The sequence below is a fragment of the Hypanus sabinus genome, chromosome 1, assembly GCF_030144855.1.
Source record: "Hypanus sabinus isolate sHypSab1 chromosome 1, sHypSab1.hap1, whole genome shotgun sequence".
Lineage (NCBI taxonomy): Eukaryota > Metazoa > Chordata > Chondrichthyes > Myliobatiformes > Dasyatidae > Hypanus > Hypanus sabinus.
The window spans coordinates 49866877-49874587 of NC_082706.1; positions in this window are offsets into that span (position 1 = coordinate 49866877).

A 7711-nucleotide genomic window follows, 5' to 3' on the forward strand; every position below is an offset into this window, starting at 1 on the left:
AGATTCCTGGAGTGCGGAATTTGGGAGGCAGCAGTGTTGGGCTGGCTTTCGTGGAGAGGGGAGGGATCTTTCAGGAGCAGGCTGCTGTCCTCTGCACGTGGACCCGCCCAGTCACAGGAAGGTGCCTATTCCTCGTCTTCTGTTCCGTCCCGCAACCCAGCAACGGCCAAGGTCAGTTGGTGATTCCTTCTCATGTGGTTGAGGGGTAGTCTGGGGAGAATGGACTAGTAACTGGGTCAACAGGGACACAGTTTAAGGGGTAGCGAGCGTTTCATGTCTCAGCCTGTACTTAATGGAGTTTGGTAGAATGGGGGGCGTCCGGCGAGCGGGGTTGGGGAAATTCACTGTCACTTCCTGGATTCTAAAAGGCCTGATGGAGCGGAGTGAGAAGATGTTCCCTATAGCGGCAAAGTCTAGCACCAGACACTAGGTATATTTAAGGCAAAGATTGTTAAATTCTTGATAGGTGAGGGGTTCAAGTATTGCAGGAAGAAAGTGGGAGAATGTTGTTGGGATAAAAATCAGCCCTTATGGAGTGGCAGGACAGCCTCGATGGGTAGAATGGCCTAAATCCGCTCCTATACCTTCCTGTGCCATGTAGTCGGTGGGTTGAAGAGCCTGATCCAGTGGTGTCTGTCCGGCTGCCAGACCTGTGGTCCTCCTGCAGCCACATTTCCCCGGCTTCCAGTGCTGGAGCCTCTGCTGATTTCTGGGGACAGCACCAATATCCTGAGAATTCTTCCCCCAGCCCCCTGCACCGTAGTGCTGTCACTCCACATGGGCAAGGGACTTCCTAGAAAATAAGATAATAGGCAAGGAGTTTACTCCCTGCTTTCTAGTCGACTGTGTGGTGTCCTTATGGCATGTGTGAAATCATGAGGGGTGAAGTAGGGTGAATAGTTACAGTTTTTCCTCAGGGTTGGGTATCTAAAACTAGAGGGCACAGGTTTAAGATAGGAAGGGAAAGATTTAAAGGTGACACCAGGGAGTCAGATTTTTCACTTTGAGAATGGTGGATGTATGGAATGAGTTGCCAGCAGAAGTTGCAGAGGTAAGGAACAATGACAAGATTTATAAAGTATAGGATCAGAATTTTCCCCAACCACATTCCCAACTTCCTCTCTGTAATTCAATCAAGAATTTAACTATTCTACTCCCATTCTTCTAAACTCCAGTAAGTACAGACCCAGAGCTATCAAACGCTCTTCATATGTTTACCCAGAATAATTTTAGTGAAACTCCTCTGGACCCTGTCCAATGACAGCTCATCTTTTCTCTGGTAAGGAGGCCCAACACTATACACAATACTACAAGTGTGGTCTGAACAATGCCTTGTAAAGCCTCAGCATTACATCCCTGCCTTGTATTCCAGTCCTCTCGTAAGGAATGCTAACATTGTGTTTGTCTTCTTTAACTCAAGCTGCAAGTAAACCTCTTATAACACATCCAGATGGGTACAGTACATGCATAGGAAAAGTTTACATGGACCTGGCCCAAGCTCAGGCCAATTGGACTCCTGTAGGTGGGCATATTTCCGGAAGATACAAAAGCCTAAAAGCACATCCCACCAGGCTCGGACAGTTCCTACCCCACTGTTGTAAGGCTATTGACTGAGTTGGAGTGGATGGACTCTTGACTTCACAATCTATCTCCCCGTAATCTCGCATTTTGCTTTACGTGCTCTGTACCTCACCTTGTTCGGAATTCCATTACTGTTTACCTTGTTCTACCTCAGTGCATCGTGTAATGATTTGATCTGTATGAAGAGGCCACTGTAATTTTCACTGTAATTTCGGTAGATGCAACAATATTCAGAATCAGGTTTAATATCACTGGCATATGTCATGAATTTTTTTGTAAATTACGTTAAGAGAGTACAATAAGAGAATGTTGGATATTCGAATCACCGAGCTCTTTTCCAGGGAAGATGGGATCTGTACGGATGAGTTAGTTTGCACCTGAACTGAAAGATGCTGATATCTGAGCTGGAAGGTTTGCCAGGGATGTGAGGGGGGTGGTGGGTATTAGGCTGGTGGTACATGGGCATGGGATCCAGAGCACCAGAATAGATTGTGGAGAGGTTGTGGAGACCTCAAGCGAAGTCAAGAAACAGAAGATTGAGCGCGGTGAGACTAACATACTGAATATATTTAAATGCAAGAAGTATCGCAGGAAGGGCAGATGAGCTGAATGCATTGATTGACATATGAAATTGTGATATTGTGTTCATTAGTGAGACTTGGTTGCAGGAGGGGCAGGACTGGCAGCTCAATATCCTGGAGATCAGTTGTTTTAGACTCAGCAGAGCAGGACACATCAAAGGAGTGGAGGCGGGGGGGGGGGGGGGCATGACCAGTCGGGAAAATGTCACTGCAGTACTCAGTCAGGGCAAATCAGAGAACTCGTCTAGCGAGGCATCATGGGTGGAACTGAAAAAAATGAAAGGTATCAGTATGTTAATGGGGTTATATTACAGACACCCCAACAGTCCACGAGATTTAGAGGAACAAATTTGTAGAAAGATTGCAGACTGATGTAACAAACCTTAGGTTGTTATAGAACATGATTTTAACTTTCCACGTATTGACTGGGACTCCCATACTGCAAAAGGATGAGATGGAATAGTTTGTCAACCGTGTTCAGGAACGTTTCCTTCATGAGTACGTAGAAGTCGCAATGAGAGAGCCGGTGATACTTGACCTGCTATGAGGGAATGAGACAAGGCAGGTGATGGAGCTTGTGTAGGGGCACACATTGCATCTAGTGATCATAAATTCTGTTAGCTTGCCAGGTAACTATTCAAAAAGATCGGTCTTGTCCATGGATTGAGGTTCTAAATTGGAGAAAGGCCAACTTTGATAGCATCAGAAAGGATCAGGCAAGTGTGGACTAGACAGTCTGCTTCTGGCAAAAGTGTACTTCACAAATAGGAGGACATCAAAATTGAAATTTTGAGGGTGTATATGCCTTTTAGCTTCTTCAGCTTTTGAGGCAAGTGTCTCAAAATACTTTCGCTTGTCCTTTCTGCTGCTTCGTTTAACATCCTTGTCATTCTCGGCACATTCAGCAGCAGGTCTCTCTTTCAGGAAGTTGTACTCAGCATTCTTTTCTTGGTCTCTTTCCGTTTCGTTATTTTCATCCAGGTTGTCTCACTAATCCATTCTTCTTTCCGTTTCTTTTGGTATCGCAGAATCTCTTTACTTGTCTCCTTCATCACATTAAAGTCGTGGATTGTCATGTCAGGATCTTTGCCGAGTATGCTAAATCTGTTTGTAAGTTTGAGTGTAAATTTTCTCTGTATCTCGAAGTTTTGAAGTTTGCTGGAATCGAAGCATTGGCCTCTGCCTAAACCCATTCTCACTTTTGCAATTTTAGTTTCCCTTTTGTTACAAGGAGATGGTGGCTGGCAACATCCACTAGCCTTTTTAGCCAAACATCATTGTGTGATCACTTCCATTTGTTGTTGATAATGATATGGTCAATCTGGCTGTCTGCTTTCCCATCTGGGAATTTCCACATGTTTATGGAAAATGGTGCCACCTACTGTAAGACGGTTCATTTCACAAAAGTCACAAAGTCTTTCACCATTGTCATTCATGACTCCAACAACATGCCTTCCAATAGTTCTTCGGTGATTGCTGTTTTCACTCACAACACTTGCATTGAGGTCCCCCGTTATAAAGAGCGCATCGTGTTTCGGGATCTTTTCCATGGCAGCTTGAAGGCTGTTATAAACTCATCTTTAGTTTTCTCTTACACATCCTCAGTAGGTGCATATACCATAATTATGGACAGTTTAGAGAACTTAGGGTTTAAGTGAGTGTACAGGAGTCTTTCGTAGATGGTGTTCCATTCTAATAAGGCCCTCGAGGCATCCCTGTCCATGATGAGTGCCAAACCTTGTAAATGATGATTGTCCTTATTGTAATCATCAATAATCAGCAATATGGAGATAGTGGTAAGGATGTATTACCAAGACTATCTAAAGCATATCAAGCTTTTGGCAGCCTCAATGCAGTTTGGAAATCCACAACTCAAACTTAACATCAAAATCAAAGTTTTTAAAAGCAACGTCCTAAACATGCTACTTTATGGAGGTGAACGTTGGAATATGACAAAAGACATCTGCAAGAAACTTGACACGCTCCAGACAAAATGTCTATGACGTATCAAGATCTTCTGGCCTGAGAAAATCAGAAACCAAGACTTGCTTACCTCTTGCAATATGGGATCAATCTCAGTTTGTGTGAAAAGAAGACGATGGAGATGGCTGGGCTACGTCAAGTCAAGACAAGTCAAGTCAAGTCACTTTTATTGCCATTTTGACCATAACTGCTGGTACAGTGCATAGTAAAAATGAAACAATGTTTTTCAGGACCATGGTGTTACATGACACAGTACAAAAAACTAGACTGAACTACGAATTAAAAAAAAAACACAGAGAAAGCTACAGTAGACTACAGACCTACACTGGACTACATAAAGTGCACAAAAAAGGTGCAGGCATTTACAATAAGTAATAAACAGGACAGTAGGGCAAGGTGTCAGTTCAGGCTTTGGGTATTGAGGAGTCTGATAGCTTGGGGAAAGAAACAGTTACGTAGTCTGATCATGTCAGCCCGAGTACTTTGGAGCCTTTTCCCAGATGGCAGGAGGGAGAAGAGATTGTATGAGGGGTACATGGGGTCCTTCATAATGCTGTTTCCTTTGTGGATACAGCGTGTGGTGTAAATATCCGTGATGGCAGGAAGAGAGACCCCGATGATCTACTCAGCTGACCTCACTATCCACTGCAGGGTCTTGCGATCCGAGACGGTGCAATTTCTGAACCAGGCAGTGATGCAGCTGCTCAGGACACTCTCAATACAACCCCTGTAGAATGTGATGAGGATGAGGGGTGGGAGATGGACTCTCCTCAGCCTTTGCAAAAAGTAGAGATGCTGCTGGTCTTTCTTTGCAATGGAGCTGGTGTTGGACCAGGTGAGATTCTCTGTCAGGTGAACACCAAGAAATTTGCTGCTCTTTACGATCTCTACCGAGGAGCTGTCGATGCTCAGCGGAGAGTGGTCTCTCAATGCACTCCTGAAGTCAACAACCATCTCTTTTGTTTTGCTTACATTTCAGAGACAGGTTATTGACTCTGCACCAGTCTGTTAGCAGCTGCACCTCCTCTCTGTTAGCTGACTCATCGTTCTTGCTGATGAGACCCACCACGGTCGTGTCATCGGCGAACTTGATGATATGGTTCGAGCTGAGTGTTGCAGCACAGTCGTGGGTCAGCAGAGTGAACAGCAGTGGACTGAGCACTCAGCCCTGGGGAGCCCCCTTGCTCAGTGTGATGGTGTTGGAAATGCTGCTCCCGATCCAGACTGACTGAGATCTCCTAGTCAGGAAGTCTAGGATCCAGTTCCAGAGGGAGGTGTTCAGGCCCAGTAGGCTCAGCTTTCTAATCAGTTTCTGAGGGATGATTGTGTTGAATTCTGAACCGAAGTCTATGAACAGTATCCGAACATAACTGTCTTTTTTGTCCTGGTGGGTTAGGGCCAGGTGGAGGGTGGTGGCAATGGTGTCATCTGTTGAGCGTAATGTGAATGCCAAATGATCAACTCACAAAACTAGCAGTAAGGTGGACCCCAAAGGGAAAGCGAAATGGGGGCAGGCCCAAAATGATGTGGCAAAGATCTGTGGAAGCAGAACTGAAAAGAAGCAGGTATGAACTGGGTAGCGTCGAGCAGCAGTGTGAAAGACCAGCAGAAATGAAAGACCCTTGTGGAGGCTCCATGTGCCACCTAGGCACTAAGGGTTCAGATGATGATATGCATTTTAGAATAAAAGCTAAAGATAATAGGTTCAGGGAACCTTGGTGTTTAAAGAGATATTTTGAGTCCCTGGTTAATGGAGGTGCATAGTGGCAAAAGGCAGGTAGGAACAAATGAGGTATCCATGGAGATTGTCAATGGAAATTTTTGCATTTGTGTTTGTGTACTAGATGGGCCGAGGGCTCTGTTTCTCTGCTGTAATTTCTGTGGCTCTTACATTGAATGCTGTCTTTGGGAGTGATGTTGAGTGACGTTGAACATTGAGTGATGGTGGATGATGTTGAGTTTTGGAGTAACATTTGGATTGGTTGTGGGATTTGGGGATGATGTTGAGTAACATTCAATGTTGGAGTTGGATGACATGCTCTACAGTGATGGTTTGGGTTTGGCTATGGTGTTGTGTGAAGTTGAATATTAGGTTTGTCGTTGAGTGACGTTGAACATTCAAGTTGGGGCTGATGTTGAGGGACGTTGAATATTGGGTTTGGGGGTAACTTTGAAAGCTGGGTCAGGGGATGACGGTGGGTTTGTCAGTGACATTGAGTGATGTCGAGCACTAAGTTTGGGGTGACATTGGGTTTGGGCACAGAATGTGGGAGTGACATTGAAAGTTGGAGCTTTGGGAGGAGATGGACGATATTGTGTTTTGGGTGTGGTGTTGGGTTTGAACTTGGCGTTGGCTGTTGCATGCCATGTTTGACCTTGGACTGGGCACTGATAGATGCCACTCTGTTTTTTCCCCTCCCATCCTCCCCAGTTGCTATTGCCAAGCATGTGAAGGTGAAGCCCACTGTCTTTGGCTTCAGGGGGAACCAGGTGGTGCTGCGCTGTCAGTTCATGGACCCTCGGGAAATGGTGGTAGTTACCAGGTGACGTGGGTGAAGGAGCCACCAGGGGCCAAACAGAACCTGGCCGTGCACAACCTCAAGCTCAGCACCATTTACCCTGTGGATACCAACCACCGCATCCACTTCCGGAATGCCAGCCTGACTGGCGTCACCTCATGTCCAATGACAACATCTACAGCTGTGAGTTTGCCACCTATCCCAAAGGCAACCAGGAGGCAACCACCAACCTCACTGTGCTGGGTAGGCATTGACTACCAGAATCTCCTCCCCTTGCCCTGCTTGTCCTCACAGGACAGACCCTGGGACCCTTTCACGTTTCGTCACAGCCCTTCCCCACCTTGGCAACCTCCTCTTTCCACTGCAGCAACTTGCCAAGACAACTTAGACACCATGTTCTGTCTCTCTCTCTGCCTCAACCCACACCCACACACCACCTATCCACTTCCACCCCACCCCCTCCGCTCAGACAATTCCCGCTCCTTTGCGCGCTGATCCCAGACACTGGTCCCCTGATGAGGGGTGTAGTGATTGATGGGGTTACAGAGCCTGGAGGGGTCACAGAGCCGGGGAGGACGTAAGGGTTGAAGGTAGTAAAAACATTCGGGAAGGAATGGAGGGGTTGGAGGGCTCACAGAGATTGGGAGGTGTGTAGGGCTCAGAGGGAGGGGATCACAGATGTAGGTCTGGAGGTGTTCACTGAGACAGGGACAGGTGTAGACGCTGGTGTGGGTCACAGAGAGTGGAAGGGGTTTAGGAGCTGGAGTGTTTCACGGACATGGGGAGGGGTTTAGGGATTGGCAGGGGTCACGGAGATGGTGATGGTTGTTGGGCTGGATGGTGTCTCAGGCAGAAATAGGGAGTGGTGTAGCAGTCATAGGTGTCACAGAGGTGGGGATGGGCGTAAAGGTCACAGAGATAGGGAGTGGTGTAGGGGTCATCGCAGTCACAGACCTGGAGGGGTGCAGGGGCCAGAGGGGATCACAAGGAGAGATAAGAGTGTAGAGTCCAATGGGGGTCACAGAGATGGGGAAGGGTGTAGGGGTT